We start from the raw sequence: 26,474 nt of genomic DNA, 5'->3' as shown, positions 1-26,474 counted from the left end.
CTGGAGCCTGTGCTCCACAACGGGGAGAAGCCACAATAGTGAGAGGCCCACGTACCGCAAAAAAAAATAATAAATAAATTAAAAGTAAAGCTGCTCTATGTGAAATGCAAAATGTAAACCTTACTGTATCAATGTAGAGTAATTATACTTCGATTATTTTTAATAGGAAAAAAATCAACCACATACAAAGCTAGTAGGAAGGTTAAAAGACAAAAGTAATAAAACCATCTATATCCATAATAAGTAGTTAAGGCACAAACAAAACAAAAAGATGTAAAATATGTCAAAAACAGTAAACATGGTGAGAGGGTAAAAATGCAGGGTTGTTAAAATGTGTTTAAACTTAAGAAAGCAGCAACTTAAAATAATCACACACACATATATGAATCACACAGTCACCACAAATAAAAAATCTGTAATGGATATGCACACAAAAAAGAGAAAAAAATTCAAACATAACACCAAAGATAGTCATCAAAATCCAAGGGAAGAGAGCAAAAGAGGAAGAAAGGAACCACAAAAACAACCCCCAAACAATGAAGAAAATGGCAATAAGTGCATATCTATCAATAATTACTTTAAATGTAAATGGACTAAACACTCCAGTCAAAAGACATAGAGTGCCTGAGTGGATACAAAAACAAGACCCATATATATGCTGCCTACAAGAGACTCACTTCAGATTTAAAGAGAAACCTAGACCGAAAATGACGGGATGGAAATACATATTCCATGCAAATGGAAATGAAAAGAAAGCCAAGGCAGCAATACCTATATCAGACAAAATAGAATTTAAAACAAAGACTGTAGTAAGAGACAAAGAAGGACAGTACAAAATGATCAAGGGATCAACCCAAGGAGATATAACAACTGTAAATATTTATGTACCCACCACAGGAGCCCCTAAACACATAAAGCAAATATTAATAGCACAAAGGGATAAACTGACAGGAACACAATAGCAGTAGGGTACTTTAACACCCCACTTACATCAATGTGCAGATCATCTGGACAGAAAATCAATATAGAAACACTGACCTTAAATGAAACATTAGATTAAATTGACTTAATACATATATATAGAACATTCCATTCAAAAGCAGCAGAACATACATTCATTTCAAGGGCATATGGAATATTCTTCAGGATTGGTCACATGCTAGGCCACAAAATAAATCTCAGAAAATTTAAGAAGATGGAAATCATACCAAACATCTCTTCTGACCACAATGCTATGAGATAAGAAATCAACTACAAGAAAAAGACTACAAAACCCACAAACATGTGTAGGCTCAACAATATGCTATTAAACAACCAATGGATAACTGAAGAAATTAAAGAAGAAATTAAAAAATACCTGGTGACAAATGAAATTGGAAACACAATAATCCAAAATCTATGGGATGCAGCAAAAACAGTCCTAAGAGGGAAGTTTAAAACAATATACCCCTACCTCAGGAAACAAGAAAAATCTCAAACAACTGAACCTTACAGCTAAAGGTACTAGAAAGAGAAGAACAAACAAAACCCAAAGTGACTAGAAGGAAGCAAATCATAAAGAGTAGACCAGAACTAAATAAAATAGAAGCTTTTAAAAAACAGAGAGAGCAAGAAAATGTGAGGTTAACTAAGAGTTGGTTCTTTCAAAATATATTTTTTTAATTAATAAACCTTTAGCCAAACTCATCAAGAAAAAAAAAGAGACCTCAAATCAACTCAGAAATAAAAAAGAAGTTACAACTGACACCAAAGAAATACAAAGGATCAAACAGATTACTATGAACAACTATATGCCATATGGTCATATGTGTGTGGCCAACAGAAGGATGAAAAGATGCTCAACATCGCTAATCACCAGAGAAATGCACAGTCATAATTAGACATTTCCTCACACCTGTCAGAATGGCTATTATCAAAAGACAACAAATAACAAGTATTGGGAAGAAAAGGGAACCTTCGTGCACCGTTGGTGAGAATGTGAATTGGTGTAAGCCATTGTGGAAAAGAGTATGGAGAGTCTTCAAAAAATTAAAAATAAAACTATCATATGATCCAGCAATGCCACTCCTTGGTATTTATCTGATGAAAATGAAAACACTAATTGGAAAAGATATATGCAGCCCTATGTTCATTTCAGCAGTATTTACAATAGCCAAGATATGGAAGCATATCTACTGTATTGCGCATACTCTTCTAAGCAATGGAATTTTATACTGAACTGACCTCAACATTAAACTCTTTGCATATATCTGAAAATGTAAAATAAACAAAATATATGAATAAATTTTATTTACCATCATATTTCATTTATCTTGCATAACTGAGGAGTTTTTTGACATAAGATTGACTTGTCAGTGGTTCTGTGAAATAAATGCCTAAACTCTTTCTTTTCATGATACTTTACTCAAAAAGACGTGGGTGGTAGCCTTTGGCAACTTCTGCTCCCTGTTATTCAATGCCCCTCTGCTATGAACAAGACATGGTATTTTTTCTGTGTTTCAATAAATGTCCTGGGATTTATTGTGATTTGACTATGTAGGCCAGATACCCAACCTAATTAATCTCAATGCAAGTGGAATATGATGGTGTTTAGGACAGAGAAGTAGAGTTCACTCCTTCGAGAAACATTTGAACTGTTTCAAAGTGTTTCCCAGAGAAAAATCAGGATACAGTTACTAAAGATAGGAGATGTATAACAAGTAGCTGAAAAACTATTAATGTTCATTCAGAGTGACTCTGAATCACTTGACCTCTTTGCTTTTCTTTTTTTTCTTTTTTTTATTATTATTATTATTATTTTTTATTTGTTTCTGCTTTATAACAAAGTGAATCAGTCATACATATACATCTGTTCCCACATCCCTTCCCTCATGCATCTCCCTCCCTCCCACCCTCCCCATCCCACCCCTCCAGGCGGTCACAAAGCACCGAGCTGATCTCCCTATGCTCTGCGGCTGCTTCCCAATATCTATCTACCTTACGTTTGGTAGTGTATATATGTCCATGCCTCTCTTTCGCTTTGTCACAGCTTACCCTTCCCCCTCCCCATATCCACAAGTCCATTCACAAGTAGGTCTGTGTCTTTATTCCCGTTTTACCCCTAGGTTCTTCATGACATTTTTTTTTTTTAAATTCCGTATATATGTGTTAGCATACGGTATTTGTCTTTCTCTTTCTGACTTACTTCACTCTGTATGACAGACTCTAGGTCTATCCATCTCATTACAAATAGCTCAGTTTCGTTTCTTTTTATGGCTGAGTAATATTCCATTGTATATATGTGCCACATCTTCTTTATCCATTCATCCGATGATGGACACTTAGGTTGTTTCCAGCTCCGGGCTATTGTGAATAGAGCTGCAATGAACATTTTGGTACATGTCTCTTTTGGAATTATGGTTTTCTCAGGGTATATGCCTAGTAGTGGGATTGCTGGGTCATATGGTAGTTCTATTTTTAGTTTTTTAAGGAACCTCCATACTGTTCTCCATAGTGGCTGTACCAATTCACATTCCCACCAGCAGTGCAAGAGTGTTCCCTTTTCTCCACACCCTCTCCAGCATTTATTGTTTCTAGATTTCTTGATGATGGCCATTCTGACTGGTGTGAGATGATATCTCATTGTAGTTTTGATTTGCATTTCTCTAATGATTAGTGATGTTGAGCATTCTTTCATGTGTTTGTTGGCAGTCTGTATATCTTCTTTGGAGAAATGCCTATTTAAGTCTTCTGCCCATTTTTGGATTGGGTTGTTTGTTTTTTTGCTATTGAGCTGCATGAGCTGTTTATAAATTTTGGAGATTCATCCTTTGTCAGTTGCTTCATTTGCAAATATTTTCTCCCATTCTGAGGGTTGTCTTTTGGTCTTGTTTATGGTTTCCTTTGCTGTGCAAAAGCTTTGAAGTTTCATTAGGTCCCATTTGTTTATCTTTGTTTTTATTTCCATTTCTCTAGGAGGTGGGTCCAAAAGGATCTTGCTGTGATTTATGTCATAGAGTGTTCTACCTATGTTTTCCTCTAAGAGTTTGATAGTTTCTGGCCTTACATTTAAGTCTTTAATCCATTTTGAGCTTATTTTTGTGTATGGTGTTAGGGAATGATCTAATCTCAAACTTTTACATGTCCCTGTCCAGTTTTCCCAGCACCACTTATTGAAGAGGCTGTCCTTTCTCCACTGTACATTCCTGGCTCCTTTATCAAAGATAAGTTGGCCATATGTGCGTGGGTTTATCTCTGGGCTTTCTATCCTGATCCATTGATCTATCTTTCTGTTTTTATGCCAGTACCACACTGTCTTGATTACTGTAGCTTTGTAGTATAGTCTGAAGTCAGGGAGCCTGATTCCTCCAGCTCCGTTTTTCGTTCTCAAGATTGCTTTGGCTATTCGGGGTCTTTTGTTTTTCCAAACAAATTTTGAAATTTTTTGTTCTAGTTCTGTGAAAAATGCCAGTGGTAGTTTGATAGGGATTGCATTGAATATGTAGATTGCTTTGGGTAGTAGAGTCATTTTCACAATATTGATTCTTCCAATCCAGGAGCATGGTATCTCTCTCCATCTATTTGTATCATCCTTAATTTCATTCATCAGTGTCTTATAATTTTCTGCATACAGGTCTTTTGTCTCCTTAGGTAGGTTTATTCCTAGATATTTTATTCTTTTTGTTGCAATGGTAAATGGGAGTGTTTTTTGATTTCATTTTCAGATTTTTCATCATTAGTGTACAGGAATGCCAGAGATTCCTGTACATTAATTTTGTATCCTGCTACTTTACCAAATTCATTGATTAGCTCTAGTAGTTTTTCGGTAGCATCTTTAGGATTCTCTATGTATAGTATCATGTCATCTGCAAACAGTGACAGCTTTACTTCTTCTTTTCCAATTTGGATTCCCTTTATTTCCTTTTCTTCTCTGATTGCTGTGGCTAAAACTTCCAAAACTATGTTGAATAAGAGTGGTGAGAGTGGGCAGCCTTGCCTTGTTCCTGATCTTAGTGGAAATGGTTTCAGTTTTTCACCATTGAGGACAATGTTGGCTGTGGGTTTGTCATATATGGCCTTTATTATGTTGAGGAAAGTTGCCTCTATGCCTACTTTCTGCAGGGTTTTTATCATAAATGGGTGTTGAATTTTGTCGAAAGCTTTCTCTGCATCTATTGAGATGATCATATGGTTTTTCTCCTTCAACTTGTTAATATGGTGTATCACATTGATTGATTTGCGTATATTGAAGAATCCTTGCATTCCTGGAATAAACCCCACTTGATCATGGTGTATGATCCTTTTAATGTGCTGTTGGATTCTGTTTGCTAGTATTTTGTTGAGGATTTTTGCATCTATGTTCATCAGTGATATTGGCCTGTAGTTTTCTTTCTTTGTGACATCCTTGCCTGGTTTTGCTATCAAGGTGATGGTGGCCTCGTAGAATGAGTTTGGGAGTGTTCCTTCCTCTGATATTGTTTGGAAGAGTTTGAGAAGGATGGGTGTTAGCTCTTCTCTAAATGTTTGATAGAATTCGCCTGTGAAGCCATCTGGTCCTGGGCTTTTGTTTGATGGAAGATTTTTAATCACAGTTTCAATTTCAGTGCTTTTGATAGGTCTATTCATATTTTCTATTTCTTCCTGAGTCAGTCTTGGCAGGTTGTGCATTTCTAAGAATTTGTCCATCTCTTCCAGGTTGTCCATTTTATGGGCATAGAGTTGCTTATAGTAATCTCTCATGATCTTTTGTATTTCTGCAGTGTCAGTTGTTACTTCTCCTTTTTCATTTCTAATTCTATTGATTTGAGTCTTCTCCCTTCTTTTCTTGATGAGTCTGGCTAATGGTTTATCAATTTTGTTTATCTTCTCAAAGAACCAGCTTTTAGTTTTATTGATCTTTGCTATTGTTTCCTTCATTTCTTTTTCATTTATTTCTGATCTGATTTTTATGATTTCTTTCCTTCTGCTAACTTTGGGATGTTTTTCTTCTTCTTTCTCTAATTGCTTTAGGTGCAAGGTTAGGTTGTTTATTCGAGATGTTTCCTGTTTCTTAAGGTGGGATTGTATTGCTATAAACTTCCCTCTTAGAACTGCTTTTGCTGCATCCCATGGGTTTTGGGTCGTCGTGTCTCCACTGTCATTTGTTTCTAGGTATTTTTTAATTTCCTCTTTGATTTCTTCAGTGATCACTTCGTTATTAAGTAGTGTAGTGTTTAGCCTCCATGTGTTTGTATTTTTTACAGATCTTTTCCTGTAATTGATATCTAGTCTCATCGCATTGTGGTCAGAAAAGATACTTGATACCATTTCAATTTTCTTAAATTTACCAAGGCTTGATTTGTGACCCAAGATATGATCTATCCTGGAGAATGTTCTATGAGCACTTGAGAAAAATGTGTATTGTGTTGTTTTTGGATGGAATGTCCTATAAATATCAACTAAGTCCATCTTGTTTAATGTATCATTTAAAGCTTGTGTTTCCTTATTTATTTTCATTTTGGAAGATCTGTCCATTGGTGAAAGTGGGGTGTTAAAGTCCCCTACTATGATTGTGTTACCGTCGATTTCTCCTTTTATGGCTGTTAGTATTTGCGTTATATATTGAGGTGCTCCTATGTTTGGTGCATAAATATTTACAATTGTTATATCTTCTTCTTGGATCATTCCCTTGATCATTATGTAGTGTCCTTCTTTGTCTCTTCTAGTAGTCTTTATTTTAAAGTCTATTTTGTCTGATATGAGAATTGCTACTCCAGCTTTCTTTCGGTTTCCATTTGCATGGAATATCTTTTTCCATCCCCTTACTTTCAGTCTGTATGTGTCTCTAGGTCTGAAGTGGGTCTCTTGTAGACAGCATATATATGGGTCTTGTTTTTGTATCCATTCAGCCAATCTGTGTCTTTTGGTGGGAGCATTTAGTCCATTTACATTTAAGGTAATTATCGATATGTATGTTCCTATTCCCATTTTCTTAATTGTTTTGGGTTCGTTATTGTAGGTCTTTTCCTTCGTTGTGTTTCTTGCCTAGAGAAGTTCCTTTAGCATTTGTTGTAAAGCTGGTTTGGTGGTGCTGAACTCTCTCAGCTTTTGCTTGTCTGTAAAGGTTTTAATTTCTCCATCAAATCTGAATGAGATCCTTGCTGGGTAGAGTAATCTTGGTTGCAGGTTTTTCTCTTTCATCACTTTAATTATGTCCTGCCACTCCCTTCTGGGTTGTAGAGTTTCTGCTGAGAGATCAGCTGTTATCCTGATGGGGATTCCCTTGTGTGTTATTTGTTGTTTTTGCCTTGCTGCTTTTAATATGATTTCTTTGTGTTTAATTTTTGACAGTTTGATTAATATGTGTCTTGGCGTATTTCTCCTTGGATTTATTCTGTATGGGACTCTCTGTGCCTCCTGGACTTGATTAACTATTTCCTTTCCCATATTAGGGAAGTTTTCAACTATAATCTCTTCAAATATTTTCTCAGTCCCTTTCTTTTTCTCTTCTTCTTCTGGAACCCCTATAATTCGAATGTTGGTGCGTTTAATGTTGTCCCAGAGGTCTCTGAGACTGTCCTCAGTTCTTTTCATTCTTTTTTCTTTATTTTGCTCTGCAGCAGTTGTTTCCACTATTTTATCTTCCACCTCACTTATCCGTTCTTCTGCCTCAGTTATTCTGCTATTGATCCCATCTAGAGTATTTTTTATTTCATTTATTGTGTTTTTAATCGATGCTTGATTCATCTTTAGTTCTTCTAGATCCTTGTTAACTGTTTCTTGCATTTTGTCTATTCTATTTCCAAGATTTTGGATCTGGGAAATAGAATCTTGGATCATCTTTACCATCATTATTCTGAATTCTTTTTCAGGTAGACTGCCTATTACCTCTTCATTTGTTAGGTGTGGTGGGTTTTTATCTTGCTCCTTCTCCTGCTGTGTGTTTTTCTGTCTTCTCATTTTGCTTATGTTACTGTGTTTGGGGTCTCCTTTTTGCAGGCTGCAGGTTTGTATCTCCCGTTGTTTTTCGTGTCTGTCCCCAGTGGCTAAGGTTGGTTTAGTGGGTTGTGTAGGCTTCCTGGTGGAGGGGACTAGTGCCTGTGTTCTGGTGGGTGAGGCTGGATGTTGTCTTTCTGGTGGGCAGATCCACGTCTGGTGGTGTGTTTTGGGGTGTCTGCGGACTTTTTATGATTTTAGGCTGCCTCTCTGCTAATGGGTGGCGTTGTTTTCCTGTCTTGCTAGTTGTTTGGCATAGGGTGTCCAGCACTGTAGCTTGCTGGTCGTTGAGTGAAGCTGGGTGCTGCTGTTGAGATGGAGATCTCTGGAAGATTTTCGCCGTTTGATATTATGTGGAGCTGGGAGGTCTCTTGTGGACCAGTGTCCTGAAGTTGGCTCTCCCACCTCAGAGGCACAGCACTGACTCCTGGCTCCTCAATTTGGGATGATTTGTTGTCTATTCATGTATTCCACAGATGCAGGGTACATCAAGTTGATTGTGGAGCTTTAATCCGCTGCTTCTGAGGCTGCTGGGAGAGGTTTCCCTTTCTCTTCTTTGTTCTCACAGCTCCTGGGTCTCAGCTTTGGATTTGACCCCGCCTCTGCATGTAGGTCGCCGGAGGGCGTCTGTTCTTCGCTCAGACAGGACAGGGTTAAAGGAGCAGCCGCTTCGGGGACTCTGGCTCACTCAGGCCGGGCGGGAGGGAGGGGCACGGAGTGCGGGGCGAGCCTGCAGCGGCAGAGGTCGGCGTGACGTTGCTCCAGCCCGAGGCGCGCCGTGCGTTCTCCCAGGGAAGCCGCCCCTGGATCCCGGGACCCCGGCAGTGGCGGACTGCACAGGCTCCCGGAAGGGCGGTGTGGACAGTGACCTGCGCTCGCACACCGGCTTCTTGGCGGTGGCAGCAGCAGCCCCAGCGTCCCACGTCCGTCACTGGGCTCCGCGCTTTCAGTCGTGACTCGCGCCCGTCTGTGGAGCCCCTTTAAGCAGCGCTCTTAATCCCCTCTCCTCGCGCACCAGGAAACCAAGAGGGAAGAAAAAGTCTCTTGCCTCTTCCGCAGCTCCAGAGTTTTCCTGGACTCCCTGCCGGCTAGCTGTGGCAAATTAGCCCCCTTCAGGCTGAATTCTCGCCGCCAGCCCCAGTCCTCTCCCTGCGCTCTGACCGTAGCCCGAGTCTCAGCTTCCAGCGCTGCCCGCCCTGGTGGGCGAGCAGACAAGCCTCTCGGGCTGGTGAGTGCTGCTCAGCACCGATCCTCTGTGCAGGAATCTCTCCGCTTTGCCCTACCCAGGTATGTGGGGAGTTTCTTGCCTTTTGGGAGGTCTGGGGTCTTCTGCCAGCATTCAGTAGGTGTTCTGTAGGAGTTGTTCCACGTGTAGCTGTATTTCTGGTGTATCCGTGGGGAGGAAGGTGATCTCCGCGTCTTACTCTTCCGCCATCTTACCCGGAAGTTCTTTGCTTCTTTTCAAAAGAAGGATTTAGAAACCTCCTAATAAACGAGAACTTGTTTTGCCTTTCAGTGTCACTCAGAGTAATTAAAATGTATCCCCCAAAGAAATTACTGTCCTATGTTTTGTTTATTCCATTACTTCTATAGTAGGTAACCTTGACTTAATTATTACCTTTACTTTATTACTGATATACCTCTTTTAAAGAATACTGATACTTTCCTTAGATTTTCAGTTGTGTTAAGTCATACCCATTTTGTTGGTTTTTCAATGGTATCTTTATGTTTCACTAGAACACACTTGACTTATAAATAAAATTATCACAGTCAAAAAGCCTTAGTTCTGAGATAGATTTTAGAGTACAACTATTTAAGTGACCTCTTTTCTAGGTGTAGTAACTCAAACCCATACAGGCTAAATAGTTGCTTAATTTCATTTAATGGGCAAAATAGGAGTAAAACACATTTTCTTTTCCTATTGTAGTACACTTCCATAATCTCTGAACAGGTGACAATTCTCATACATATTTCTGGTTAAATTTTTTCCTTTTGCTAAATTTATTTATGTTAATTCATAATATTCATGCATCTTGAGGTGGAGGGTGCGAATAGAGTAAATACAAATAAAACAAAAGCAGCAGGAAGTGGAAGGAAAGGGAAGCCCTTGCATGAGTCTAACAAAAGGTCCAGTGTTTCAAATTTTAAAGTGAACTACATGTCACAAGAGCAACAGGATCACATCCTCAAATGACAGAGGTTCATGTATTTCCTGTCCTGATGGTAATACAAATGACATTTAAGTAAGTGAAACTGTGGGTCATGTGTTGTTCTGAATTTTAAGAACAGCATCAGGCATCCATGTGCTTCTAAGTGAAGGTGGGATCACAACCTCGTCCTTCGCTCCCTGTCGTGCTGTGGTCATCTGAAAGCTCCTCGCCCAGGGAGGTCAGGGTCCTGCTGACTACTTCTCAGCTACACAGAGGGAAACTCTGTTCTCTCATCTGTGGACAGCGTTGACTAGATGTTGATACAAAATTCTTGAGCCAGGAAACCACTGCATAGTCACTCTGTCATGAAAACGCTGGAAAGAAACCTACCTGAAGCCAAGGTTGGAAGGCCTGATGCCACTGCATGCTTTGGAAATTGTTGGTTGATCACCCATTAAAAACCGTGTGGATGAAAGGCTCTTGGTGCTGCAGCCAGGAGTCAGTGCTGTGCCTCTGAGGTGGAAGAGTCAACTTCAGGACACAGGTCCACAAGAGACCTCCCATCTCCACATAAAATCAAATGGCGAAAATCTCCGAGAGATCTCCATCTCAACACCAGCACCCAGCTTCACTAAACGACCAGCAGGCTACAGTGCTAGACACCCTATGCCAAACAACTAGCAAGACAGGAACACAACCCCACCCATTAGCAAAGAGGCTGCCTAAAATCATAATAAGGCCAAAGACACCCCAAAACACACCACCAGACGTGGACCTACCAACCAGAATGACAAGATTCAACCTCATCCACCAGAACACAGGCACTAGTCCCCTCCACCGGGAAGCCTACACAACCCACTGAACCAAACTTAGTCATTGGGGACAGACACCAAAAACAACGGGAACTATGAACCTGCAGCCTGCAAAAAAGAGACCCCAAACACAGTAAAATAAGCAAAATGAGAAGACAGAAAAACACACAGCAGTTGAAGGAGCAAGATAAAAACCCACCAGACCTAACAAATGAAGAGGAAATAAGTAGTCTACCTAAAAAAGAATTCAGAATAATGATAGTAAAGATGATCAAAAATCTTGGAAATAAAATAGAGAAAATGCAAGAAACATTTAACAAGGACCTAGAAGAACTAAAGAGGAAACAAGCAACGATGAACAACACAATAAACGAAATTAAAAACACTCTAGAAGGGATCAATAGCAGAATAACTGAGGCAGAAGAACGGATAAGTGACCTGGAAGATAAAATAGTGGAAATAACTACTACAGAGCAAAATAAAGAAAAAAAGAATGAAAAGAACAGAGGACAGTCTCAGAGACCTCTGGGACAACATTAAATACACCAACATTCAAATTATAGGGGTCCCAGAAGAAGAAGAGAAAAAGAAAGGGACTGAGAAAATATTTGAAGAGATTATAGTTGAAAACTTCCCTAATATTGGAAAGGAAATAGTTAAACAAGTCCAGGAAGCACAGAGAGTCCCATAAGGATAAATCCAAGGAGAAACACGCCAAGACACATATTAATCAAACTATCAAAAATTAAATACAAAGAAAACAGGTTAAAAGCAGCAAGGGAAAAGCGACAAATAACACACAAGGGAATCCCCATCAGGTTAACAGCTGATCTTTCAGCAGAAACTCTGCAAGCCAGAAGGGGGTGTCAGGACATATTTAAAGTGATGAAGGAGAAAAACCTACAACCAAGATTACTCTACCCAGCAAGGATCTCATTCAGATTTGATGGAAAAATTAAAACCTTTACAGAGAAGAAAAAGCTGAGAGAGTTCAGCACCACCAAACCAGCTTTACAACAAATGCTAAAGGAACTTCTCTAGGCAAAAAAACACAACAGAAGGAAAAGACCTACAATAATGAACCCAAAACAATTAAGGAAATGGGAATAGGAACATACATATTGATAATTACCTTAAATGTAAATAGCTTATATGCTCCCATCAAAAGACACAGGCTGGCTGAATGGATACAAAAACAAAACCCATATATATGCTGTATACAAGAGACCCACTTCAGACCTAGAGACACATACAGATTGAAAGTAAGGGGATGGAAAAAGATATTCCATGCAAGTGGAAACCAAAAGAAAGCTGGAGTAACAATTCTCATATCAGACAAAATAGATTTTAAAATAAAGACTATTAGAAGAGACAAAGAAGGACACTACATAATGATCAAGGGATTGATCCAAGAAGAAGATATAACAATTGTAAATATTTATGCACCCAACATAGGAACACCTCAATACATAAGGCAAAATCTAACAGCCATAAAAGGGGAAATCGACAGTAACACATTCATAGTAGGGGACTTTAACACCCCACTTTCACCAATGGACAGATCATCCAAAATGAAAATAAATAAGGAAACACAAGCTTTAAATGATACATTAAACAAGATGGACTTAATTGATATTTATAGGACATTCCATCCAAAAACAACAGAATACACATTCTTCTAGAGTCCTCATGGAACATTCTCCAGGATAGATCATATCTTGGGTCACAAATCAAGCCTTGGTAAACTTAAGAAAATTGAAATTGTATCAAGTATCTTTTCCGACCACAACGCTATGAGACTACATATCAAATACAGGAAAAGATCTGTAAAAAATACAAACACACGGAGGCTAAACCAATACACTACTTAATAACGAAGTGATCACTGAAGAAATCAAAGAGGAAATAAAAAAATACCTAGAAACAAATGACAATGGAGACACGACGACCCAAAACCTATGGGATGCAGCAAAAGCAGTTCTAAGAGGGACGTTTATAAAAATACAATCTTACCTTAAGAAACCGGAAACATCTCGAATAAACAACATAACCTTGCACCTAAAGCAATTAGAGAAAGAAGAACAAAAAAAAACACCCCAAAGTTAGCAGAAGGAAAGAAATCAGAAAGATCAGATCAGAAATAAATGAAAAGAAATGAAGGAAATGATAGCAAAGATCAATAAAACTAAAAGCTGGTTCTTTGAGAAGATAAACAAAATTGAAAAACCATTAGCCAGACCCATCAAGAAAAAAGGGAGAAGACTCAAATCAAGCGAATTAGAAATGAAAAAGGAGAAGTAACAACTGACACTGCAGAAATACAAAAGATCATGAGAGATTACTACAAGCAACTCTATGCCAATAAAATGGACAACCTGGAAGAAATGGACAAATTCTTAGAAATGCACAACCTGCCAAGACTGAATCAGGAAGAAATAGAAAATATGAACAGACCAACCACAAGGAACGAAATTGAAACAGTGATTAAAAATCTTCCAAGAAACAAAAGCCCAGGACCAGATGGCTTCACAGGCAAATTCTATCAAACATTTAGAGAACAGCTAACACCTATCCTTCTCAAATTCTTCCAAAATATAGCAGAGGGAGGAAAACCCCCAAACTCATTCTACGAGGCCAGCATCACCCTGATACCAAAACCAGACAAGGATGTGACAAAGAAAGAAAACTACAGGTCAATATCACTGATGAACATAGATGCAAAAATCCTCAACAAAATACTAGCAAACAGAATCCAACAGCACATTAGAAGGATCACACACCATGTTCAATTGGGGTGTATTCCAGGAATGCAAGGATTCTTCAATACATGCAAATCAATCAATGTGATACACCATATTAACAAATTGAAGGAGAAAAATCATATGATCATCTCAATAGATGCATAGAAAGCTTTTGACAAAATTCAACACCCATTTATGATAAAAACCCTGCAGAAAGTAGGCATAGAGGGAACTTGCCTCAACCTAATAAAGGCCATATATGACAAACCCACAGAGAACATCGTCCTCAATGGTGAAAAACTGAAAGCATTTCCACTAAGATCAGTTACAAGACAACATTGCCCACTCTCACGACTCGTATTCAACATGGTTTTGGAAGTTTTAGCCACAGCAATCAGAGAAGGAAAGGAAATAAAAGGAATCCAAATCAGAAGAGAAGAAGTAAAGCTGTCACTGTTTGCAGATGACATGATACTATACATAGAGAATCCTAAAGATGCTACCAGAAAACTACTAGAGCTAATCAATGAATTTGGTAAAGTAGCAGGATACAAAATTAATGCAGAGAAATCTCTGGCATTTCTATACACTAATGATGAAAAATCTGAAAGTGAAATTAAGAAAACACTCCCATTTACCACTGCAACATAAAGAATAAAATATCTAGGAATAAACCTACCTAAGGAGACAAAAGACCTGTATGCAGAAAATTATAAGACACTGATGAAAGAAATTAAAGATGATACAAATAGATGGAGAGATATACCATGTTCCTGGATTGGAAGAATCAACATTGTGAAAATGACTCTACTACCCAAAGTAATTTACAGATTCAATGCAATCCCTATCAAACAACCACTGGCATTTTTCACAGAACTAGAACAAAAAACTTCACAATTTGTAAGGAAACACAAAAGACCCCAAATAGCCAAAGCAATCTTGAGAACGAAAAATGGAGTTGGAGGAATCAGGCTCCCTGACTTCAGACTATACTACAAGGCTACAATAATCAAGACAGTATGGTACTGGCATAAACACAGAAAGATAGATCAATGGAACAGGATAGAAAGCCCAGAGATAAACCCATGCACATATGGTCACCTTATCTTTGATAAAAGAGGCAGGAATATACAGTGGAGAAAGATCAGCCTCTTCAGTAAGTGGTGCTGGGAAAACTGGACAGGTACATGTAAAAGTATGAGATTAGAACACTCCCTAACACCATACACAAAAATAAGCTCAAAATGGATTAAAGACCTAAATGTAAGGCCAGACACTATCAAACTCTTAGAGGAAAACATAGGCAGAACACTCTATGACATAAATCACAGCAATATCCTTTTTGAACCATCTCCTAGAGAAATGGAAATAAAGACAAAAATAAACAGATGGTACCTAATGAAGCTTATAAGCTTTTGCACAGCAAAGGAAACCATAAACAAGACCAAAAGACATCCCTCAGAATGGGAGAAAATATTTGCAAATGAAGCAAATGACAAAGGATTAATCTCCAAAATTTACAACCAGCTCATGCAGCTCAATAAGAAAAAAACAAACAACCCAATCCTAAAATGGGCAGAAGACCTAAATAGACATTTCTCCAAAGAACATATATAGATTGCCAACAAACACATGAAAGAATGCTCAACATCATTAATCATTACAGAAATGCAAATGAAAACTATAATGAGATGTCATCTCACACCAGTCAGAATGGCCATCATCAAAAAATCTAGAAACAATAAATGCTGGAGAGGGTGTGGAATAAAGGGAACACTCTTGCACTGCTGGTGGGAATGTGAATTGGTACAGCCCCTATGGAGAACAGTATGGAGGTTCCTTAAAAAATTACAAATAAAACTACCATATGACCCAGCAATCCCACTACTGGGCATATACCCTGAGAAGACCATAATTCAAAAAGATTCATGTACCAAAATGTTCATTGCAGCTCTATTTACAATAGCCTGGAGATGGAAACAACCTAAGTGTCCATCATCAGATGAATGGATAAAGAAGACGTGGCACATATACACAACGGAATATTACTCAGCCATAAAAAGAAACGAAATTGAGCTATTTGTAATAAGGTGTATAGACCTAGAGTCTGTCATACAGAGTGAAGTAAGTCAGAAAGAGAAAGACAAATACCGTATGCAGACACATATATATGGAATTTAAGAAAAAAAAATGTCATGAAGAACCTAGGGGTAAAACAGGAATAAAGACACAGAAAAAAAAAAGTAGAACTCACTTAGGTCAATTACATGAAATTACCTATAAATATGGAACAAAGAAAAAATTTTAAATGCTTTGTTAATATGATGGTGTTATGGTACATTTTTCGGTTTTTAAATAATAATGTTTAAAAAAAAAAGTACAATGAGATATCATCTCACACCAGTCAGAATGGCCATCATCAAAAAATCTACAAACAATAAATGCTGGAGAGGGTGTGGAGAAAAGGGAACACTCTTGCCCTGCTGGTGGGAATGTGAATTGGTACAGCCACTATGGAGAACGGTATGGAGGTTCCTTAAAAAACTACAAATAGAACTACCATATGACCCAGCAATCCCACTACTAGGCATATACCCTGAGAAAACCATAATGCAAAAAGAGTCATGTACCAAAATGTTCATTGCAGCTCTATTTAGAATAGCCAGGAGATGGAAGCAACCTAAGTGTCCATCATTGGATGAATGGATAAAGAAGATGTGGCACATATCTACAATGGAATATTACTCAGCCATAAACAGAAACAAAATTGAGTCTTTTTGTAGTGAGGTGAATGGACCTAGAGTCTGTCATACAGAGTGAAGTAAGTCAGAAAGAGAAAGAGAAATACCGTATGCTAACACATATATATGGAATCTAAGAAAAAATAATGTCATAGAGAACCCAGGGGTAAGACGGGAATAAAGACACAGACCTACTAGAGAATGGACTTGAGGATATGGGGAGGGGGAAGGGTAAGCTGTGACAAAGCGAGAGAGTGGCATGGACATATATACACTACCAAACGTAAAATAGCTAGTGGGAAGCAGCCCCATAGCACAGGGAGATCAGCTCGGTGCTTTGTTACCACCTAGAGGGGTGGGATCGGGAGGGTGGGAGGGAGGAAGACACAAGAGGGAAGAAATATGGGAACATATGTATATGTATAAATGATTCACTTTGTTATAAAGCAGAAACTAACACATTGTAAATCAATTATACTCCAATAAAGCTGTTAAAAAAAAAAGAACAGCATCAACAGCAAATCACATGAAGCCTATATAATTGCATGTGTTTTTTGTTTATTGATTTTTATGTTAGGCATACAATAACATATGGTGAAAGGGGGGTTATATTACCATTTTCTTGTTTACTAATAACATATGGTATAAGAGTGAGGTTATATTACCATTTTCTTGTTTACTTACCCTAAGGTCTATTACCAGTACAGATCTTCTTTATAGATACATTTCTCTGAGCTGTTTGTATAAATATACTTCACAACACTGTAAAAAACGCATCCATTTCGGGTTTTTCTTTGAGGCTTCTTTTCTTTGAGGTATTTGCTGGTTGTAAATATCAGGGGAAATACTCAAAATCAATTATATTCCATTGCAAGACATAAAAGGACAAAATATATTTTAGTATGATTTGAGGATGCAGTGATTTTCTTTAGCATGGTTTAAGGCCAGTTTTGATCTGGTCATGTACAAATTCAGACTCAAATTCCATCACTCATTTCTATGTACTCCTTGGTCCAACCAGTGAACTACTATTAAGTTATTATTTGTCATACTTTGCTAAGCACTGCTAGGTACTGTGTTAAGCACCTTACATACATAATAGTAAACTTAACAACTCGATGACAGATGTATTGTTAAGTAACCCTCACCTCACTGGAGAAGAAACGGAAACTTAGACAAAGTCAGGCAAGGCTGTAGTATCATTGTCAGTAGCAAATGCGAGGATTCCTATCGCCACATGATCCCAAGCCTATGCTCTTCTACTCGGTGTTATATATACAGCCTACTACTCACTTCTCATAAACCACCATGCTATTTAATACCCTCATGTCTTTATGTCCTCAACGTCCATTGCTGGAAATGTCCTTATTCTTTTCCATCAGAAAAATTCCTGTACATCCTTCCACTGAAGTCACAGATCAAGCCTCCAGTCTCCACCATGATACTTAACATAGGGAACTGTAATTGCTTGTTTTCTAATAGGATTTTCCTCGGGCTGTGAGTTCCTTGAGAATAGAGATCATATATATCTTTGATCCTGCAGTCTATCACAGAGCCTAGCTCTTGAAAAGAACGTAGAATAAACACTCACAAGAACACTGCATCATTATGTATCTCTCTGACACTAAACTCTACTGTGTAAAGAATGGCTCCTATACTTGGTAAGCAAAATAGTTTCTTGTTAGTTCACTGAGCACATAATAAAATCTTGCAAATGTTAAATGCGTTCTTTTTGTTTCTTCTTTTCTTTTCCTTTTTTTTTAAATTTTAGGTGCAAACAATGTAATTCCACCCTTACTAAATCTACAGTGGGGTAGAGATTTGAGAGCAGTTTTTCTAAGATATCAAACTGATCCCTTTGGAAAGAGGGCCTTCAAAGGGCACGGAGCTCCATGCCCTAACTGCTTTCTCTCTCTTTTGCTTCCTCTCCACCTTCTTACCCTATAAATCTCCTAAGACCCTGCCTTCATCTTGGGTTGGCAGTAAATCACTACTTGATCCTGTTCTGCTCTGGAAAGAGTGACAGGGGAGCAGTACTCATGGGGTTTCAGGTCCTGAGGATGAGGTCTGGAGGAACAGGAACCTCCATGGTGATCAGGGCTCCAGATGCCATATCAAAAATAAAATGATACCGCTCACACGTTACTGTCCTGCTAACCTAAGTTTTGTAAATTATGTTAAAAGGGTGCCCATATCTAGCCAAGATCTTATACAGGATTGCCTTTTGTATTAGAATTTATGTATGCCAGGCTCCAGAATGTGGGGATAGGAGATAAGAAATCAAATCCCTACACCCTCACAAAATATTAATACTTAATCTACTAGGTCTCCTCCTCTAAAGATTGCCAAAGCTGGCTAATCATTAGAATCACCTGAGAAGGCTTCTTAATTCTATTTCAGAAGGTAAATATTGGTGTTATGAAAAATTTATTTTTTAAATAAAACTTCCCAATATTCTGGTAATTTTATAGGTTTGGGAAGTATTGTCATAAATCCTAAGAGTAACCAAATTATTCTTATCAGTGTTAACCACTTCTATCCCTCTATATTAAAACATACTCATTCCATTATTTATTACAAGACTCCATGTCTCTTGCATTATGTCGGTAATAGGGATACAATTTCAGGTGACAAAAGAAGAACTGAAGAGCATGAAGCTGTCACAGTCTTGGGATGTTGAAGAGATTATAATCAGTCAACAGTCAACTGAGTCTCAGTAAGACTATTAAATCGTGGTAAGTGCTATGACAGGAGTGTAATTGCGGTTTGTGGGATACACACAGGATGGGGTGTTAAATTATAGTTGGAGGGATTAGGCAGAGCCTGACGAAGGCAGTCATTTTGAGTTGGACGTTTAAAATGAAGACCAGTTCTTGGAAGGTCATGAATGCTATAGTAGGGACTTCAGATTTGATATGTAGGTAATAAGTAGCTTTTGAAAGATTAAGATGTGTATGTCAGAAAGATTTGTCTAGCGACAAGCAGAGTCCATAAAGAGAATCAAGACTGGAAACAGAGAGACTGTTAGGAGACTATTAAAATTATTTGGTCGTAATAAGGATGGACAGCAGATGTTAATGAAAAGCAGTCTCTTTTTTTTTTCACTAATGCAATCTGTGAGCTAACAGAAAAATGGTAAGAATGATTTCTAGATTTTCTGGAAGGAGCAACGCGGTGATGATGATGACATTGACACTGAGCATGGAGGAGCAAATTTAGAGAGCAATATCATGTTCAGGTTTGGGAATTTTAAGAGGATCTGTCTGGTAGATATATAGATTTTGGAAACCGAGTCATTAGTACAGTACCACTTCCAGACACCAAAATGTAATCTCCTTATAGCTTTTCTTGTGATCTCTGTTCTCTATCAATAATCTAGCAATTTCCTAATCAAATTAGTAAATAATTTCAGTTATAGTTTTGAAATCTTTGATGTTGTGAAGTAATTTACCTTTTCATTTTCAGCACAATCCCTGGCTTACAAATGGTCGAATGCATGAATGTATACTATAATTTTCAATTAATAGTTCAAGGAATCAAGACATACAGACATAAATGTTAAATACCAGATGAAAAGGGGAAATCACGACAGACTAGAAAAGATATGCCTTCACAAATGAGATGATATTTAGCCAGGCTTTGAATGAGTATGCTGAAGCAGAAAAAATACTAAAGCTTGGGAAGTTGATATGAGAGCAACATTTTCACATGCATTTATTATCTTAAACTCAGGGATGGTCCAGTTAATAGTCTTCAGGTTTAAAAAAGAAATATCTGATTAAATATTGTTTCTCTGTATGGTTAGGAGTCATCAATCTGGACTGAAAACATTGTATCTGTTTTAGATTTAAAATGACTTTTGGGCTCCCAAATTACATCCAATAGAAGATTCAGTGTATGTGTTATTTCATTAGAAGGAAAAGGAATAAGGAAAAAAAAAGCAAAAATTACTGTAAGTAGGCATAGTATGGAGAATTGTATGACTGGTAGATGCTTGTGCCTACAAAAGTAGATATTTCATTGGTGAAACTCTTTGTAGAATAAAAAGAAGATTGAACCAGGTAAATTCATAGAAGATACTCCTTTGATATTTGCTTGGAAGTAGGTATGGTGAAATTTCAGTGCCTTATGGGTGTAAGACACTTAATAAGATTAAGCATTGTCTATACAATCAATAGACATAACTTCTATGTCAACAATGAAAATATAAATATAAATATGGCATAGAAAAGCAGCAGATAGTGAAAACAGAAGTCTGTGAGTTGTTTATCTGAGTAAAAATATAAAATGCATTAAACAAGGACGATCACTGATATGTTTGTTGGCAGAACTTTTTATACTTTTATCCCAACTTTAAAACACTCTCGGGCTTCCCTGGTGGCGCAGTGGTTGGGAGTCCGCCTGCCGATGCAGGGGACACGGGTTCGTGCCCCGGTACGGGAAGATCCCACATGCCGCAGAGCGGCTCGGCCCGTGAGCCATGGCTGTTGAGCCTGCGCGTCCGGAGCCTGTGCTCCGCAACGGGAGAGGCCACGACAGTAAGAGGCCCACATACCGCAAAAAAAAAAACACTCTCATTTTAAAATAAGACACAAATAAAACAAGACACACACATACATTATGAAAAAACATTTTCTTATAGTCTTTAAATATGAGCTTCAGTTAATATCAAATTATCATTACTTGTATTTTATGTAGTACCTTTTCTGAGAACAAGCTTCCTTTGCACATATGATTTATACATCACTCAAAGAGAATTCTAGGCTTTTTAATAATAATTTCTGCTGCTTTTGGTGATATAGCAAACATTGAATTCTTAATAAAGACCTTTCTTGACTTTAATAGTTGCCATAAAAATTAGGAATACTTCAGTTACTGGAGTCCCACTTTTAAGTCTTTCCTTCACAGGTATGAAAAATAAATCTGTAAGGCAATCACAACCAAAACCTTTACGTTTTTCTCTTGAAATCCTTATAAGAGCCAGTTGTTCCTAAGAGGAGCTGGAATGAGCTTCAAAGGACAGAGCACAGTTGACATGTATATAAGTATTGCCAAGGCTCCCTGTGGTTTTTAAAAGAAATTGCAATGGCTGGTATTAATTCTTGACAGTTTCATTTCTAATATCATCTGGTTGACATAAAAGAGCCACTGTAAATTTTGAAAATGAGGAGAGCATAATGAGAAGAGAAAACCAAGTGTAATCTACGAGTGAACGCTAAGGCACCTGAAGTGTTTGGTTTTTTTTTTTTTAATTGAAAGGAATAAACAACTTGTTCTATGAAAACACTGACTTTCCAAATTCCCAATTAACAGTAAATACATATTGTACATCCTTTTCTTCCCCATTGCACATAAAAATGCAGTAATATCTTGTTAGAAGCTCTCTTATTGATGAAACATTTTATTTTGCACGTTTGATTACAGGAAGTGATGTGCCTGACAAACTGGTTTCAGTTTCTCTGAAATGCACATAGAATCCATCTCTACTTTGCTCTTACACACTTTTTGAAAAGTCATTAAGAGTAAATGGGGGTGGTCCGAGACACCTTTGGTTTGCAATGAATAGTCAGTGAAACAATATGGGTAGATCATTTAATATAGTTGTAATCGATGGCTGCTGTTGCCTTTCTGGCCAGGCTGTTGTGCAGGAACAGATTTTTAATTAAATAAATAGCTGGGTCGGCAGGCAGGTGCGCCTGGGCAAGCAACCTGCCCAGGGATTTGGTTTGCAGCAGTTGCTTGGCAACACAACACAGTCGGTCTCCTGAACAACAGCTGCGCCCTCTGTTAGCAGCTAGCAGATGCTCACACCTCAGAGAATGGCTTCAGAAATAATGATTTGCAAAGAATAGTTTGTGGAGCTCTCTAATAAATAGAAAAAAAATTAGCCTGAATGATAAAGGTCAAAGATATTCCAGGCTGTTATAATGAATGTGAATTTGGATCCGCTGAAATTATCAGAAGACAATAAAGATAAAATATTACCATATATTGTAGCTAAAAAATAAAAGAAGCTTCTATTATGTATGAAGCAGAGTGAGAGGTGTTTTCATATATCAATACATTATCTCATTGAATTCTCAAAAACTTCTAAGGTAGTGTAACTATATTTCAGCAAATGAGACATTACATTTCAGAGAATTTATATCACTTAAAAATGTAAAGTTTTCACTATTATTTTAGTGTGTTAATTTAAAATTGTGTTAAAAGTAGAAACCAAAGACAGAATGTTTAACATATCACAAGAGAAAACACATGTAAATAGTAATTGTTACTACTAGCAACTGGTGGACATGTCTGTTCATAACTACATTTCTTATGCTGTGTCTATAGGCTCATGCTTGAATTTAATATAACCAAAAATTTCAGTAATTTGATTTGTTACAGCTAATTTAAAAATATTATAAAAAAGCAGGTCTGGAAATTCTTAATTTCTGTACTCATAAGGATGTATAATTAGGTTGTGACAAACCAGAACCTCCTACTATTTTATTCTTATCTGATTATCTCGTGCCATGAACATATGGCCCCAATTTTGATGTTTCTTTTGGTACAAATTCAGTAGAATGGAATCATTAGAGTGTTATCTACTTGCATTTTGGTAAAATAAAACAAATTGCTTCAACATTCATTTTAAAATGTATAATATTTGTATTTTACAAGAGGCTTAAATTGTTTTTCAGGCAGTTTATGAATAAATTATTTTACAGTCCATCATCCTATGCACATACGGGTTTGAGGACGAAAGTACAGATATAAATTACGTAATCACACAGAAAAACCCGCCTCCTTTCACAGCAACACCCATACGTACAATTTGCCCTTCTTTTCCCTTAACTTACAAGGAAAACAAAGGTTGAGGAATAATGAGGCAGCTCTGCTATAAAAAATATATGCAGTCAGGGCTTCCCTGGTGGTGCAGTGGTTGAGGATCCGCCTGCCAATGCCGGGGACACGGGTTCGAGCCTTGGTCCTGGAAGATCCCACATGCCGGGGAGCAACTAAGCCCGTGCGCCACAAATATGGAGCCTGCGCTCTGGAGCCCATGAGCAACAACTACTGAGCCCACGTGCCGCAACTACTGAAGCCCGTGCGCCTGGAGCCCGTGCTCTGCAACAAGAGAAGCCACCGCGGTGAGAGGCCAGCGTACTGCAACAAAGACGCAACATAGCCATAAACAAACAAATAAATAAATGCAGTCAAAATTTTCATTTCTAATGTTTTTTCAGTAAACAAAGTATATTGTCTTTCAAAGCTATGTTTAAATAAAAAACACATCTTCACAAGTAGTCTTTGATCATCCTGACATTTCTTTATGAATCTTTGGATGAAAAATATTGATTCATTTTCCCTTTTAAAGCCTTAAAAGCTTAAGTTACCAAAACAGCATTTTATGCTTTATCACATTTTTGAACAGCTACAGTTCTTTTAGAAGAAAACAAAAACAAAAACAAATCTCCACCCCAACAATTGAATATATAATTTTGTGATATAGCAGTAAGATTAATTTAATGTAGAATAACTATACTAAGTTAGTCCTTATTGGGTCAACAAATAAGAAGTTGCAGATAATTTAGATAGTGTTTCTTTCCTGTTCTTTTCCAAGATACAGACAAATCTAATAAACGAGATGATACACATATAAAAAATTGGATGCTCTTAAAAGTAAATTCCTAAGGGAAGAAAAGTACTTTTTTTTTAAGAGGGCAATGTTTACTGATTAGATACATTGTTGAATTCCAGAAAAAAAAACCCTCCACTCTCATTTACCCTTAAGACAGACCTAAATGCTCAAAAAATTTTTAACTCATACTCAAAAAGCTCTTCACCTCATTCACTCATCAGTGTCACATATGAATTGAGGACAAGGCGTAGGAAATGTTCTCTTCAGGTGCTTGTTCAGGCTGAATTTTTAGATAAAGTAGATCATGTAGAGAATTTTTCAACATCAGAGCTGGGCACTCTAGTTTACTCAGGTAAATTTAATTTGTAAGTGGGTTAACTGTCCTCACAGTCAACCTCCCACGAGGAGATCAGTATGAATCTTTGATTTACAAAACCAACAGAAAAAGTACAGTATCATAAAGGACTTTATTATATAAGGTTTAAAAGGTCTAACATGTGGATAAGACTATCACTGCAAAGCAGAAAAGTGAAAATTTGCGTTTGTACGATATTATAATTTAAGGAGTTCTGTGAGTATATCCTAATACGAGGTAATGAACATACTACATCATTTCTCTGGTGTTACTGCTAAAAAGACATTGTCCAATTTAATCATAAAAAAGTAAGATACACTGAAATTGAGGGATATTTACAAAATAATTTGCCAGTATCCTTCAAAACTAAGGTCTTGAAATAAAAGAAAGACTGAAGAGTTATTCCACACTTAAAAGAAGGTTATGAAGAAATTATAACTAAATGCAGTGCATGATCCTTTATTAGATCCTAGACTAGAAAAAAGGCATCAGTGGGGCAGCTAAGTAATGTCTATGATTAGAAAACAGTTTCTATCATTTTACTGTGGTTTTATAAAACGTTAACATTTAAGAAATCTGGTTGAAGGGTAAACAGGAATTTTTAGACAATTTTTGCAAAACTGTTGTATGTTTGATTAATTTCAAAATAAAAAAAAATTTTTAACTTAAAAACCATTCCTTAGCATCAAGTCATCGTTGGATACAGGTCAATACCTATTAAGAAAGAGTCATATATTAAGCTCTTTTTAACATCATTTTCTTTGTAATGGGTGACTGATGTCATTAAGGATAAAAGGAAACACACACATATACACATAGATTAAACCAGATTCCCTGAGAGTAAAATGGGGAGTTATAAGCACTGGTATAACAGGAGTAAACAAGGACTGTTCAGAGCAAACTGGAGTGTATGGTCATCCTATTTAGAGGATAATTTCCTGGGTTTACTGAGAAACAGACTATAATGACAATGACTAATCCATCTTATCCATTTTTGTATTCCAACCACTTAGCACTGTGCCTTGCATATACTAAAATGTCAGTACACGTTTATTGAACCACACAGAAGCCTGACAAAGAAGTCAAGTTCCTATGGAAGGAAAATGGCATATTTTATCTGTTTCACAGTTTAATGTGGGACTGGCTGGCCCACTCAGTAAAGAAAGTTTGGGAGAATGTCTTTCCCACATTATTGTTGTATTTTTAGAATTATTAACATCCTTGATATTTATTACCACACATATGATAAAAATCCAAGACCCAATTGACCCTGTCAACTCAGGAGGAGACTCAGAAAGAAAGGAATGACCTGTAGGGTGTTCAGTAGAAATGCTAGAAATTTCTGTGGTTAAAAAAAAAGAGATTTTTTTTTTAAGAGGAAGCATAAGCAAGGAGTCATTATTGAATAGAGAAACTGCTTTTTAGAAGGCAATCTAACTATTGAATGTGCCCGCCGGTGGTGCAAATGAGAAAATCTTTGAACACCACTAGTTCCCAAATTCTCTCTCATGATACATAAACAACAAAAGCCTCAACAATCAATCAAACAATTCACTCAGAATCCAGTGCTGTGTCAAAAAGATGGCTAAATGCTACTTGTTAAACTGTATTATCCTTCAGTAACTAAGAATATAGTTTTCTTATGTTCCCTCTTAGTTAAAAGCATATTTTAACCTATCTTTCACAAATAATCTGTCTTTCACAAATAATACCAACAAATGTTTGGTTTGTTTTAGACTGCATGAAGACAATGCAGTTTATTCCCCCCTGAAAGGTTGTAAGTCTCAAGCATGAATTCTATAAATAACTATTATTAATCTAAAGGAGTGGGTGCCACTTTACCCTCCCTGATTAACTTTCTCAGATTAAGGAATAATTAATAAAACTTACATATTCTTGATAACTTTAAATAATGAGAATGTGAAAGATTTTGTTTTCTATTGTCATCAATTTAATAAATATATGTTCTTCTAAGTGTTGAAATTTATTTACTTAAAATACAAAATGATTTATGGAAAGTCTGGGTGAGGATGGCAGGGTGTCATTAGCCTGTGGTGAGCTAAGTAAAACCTTTACAAGAATTTTAAAATTTTATTTT

Source organism: Mesoplodon bidens (assembly GCF_964165515.1).
Source record: "Mesoplodon bidens genome assembly, chromosome: 9".
NCBI classification, from domain to species: domain Eukaryota; kingdom Metazoa; phylum Chordata; class Mammalia; order Artiodactyla; family Ziphiidae; genus Mesoplodon; species Mesoplodon bidens.
The sequence above is the reverse complement of the archived record's forward strand: the minus strand, read 5'-3'. Positions refer to the sequence as shown.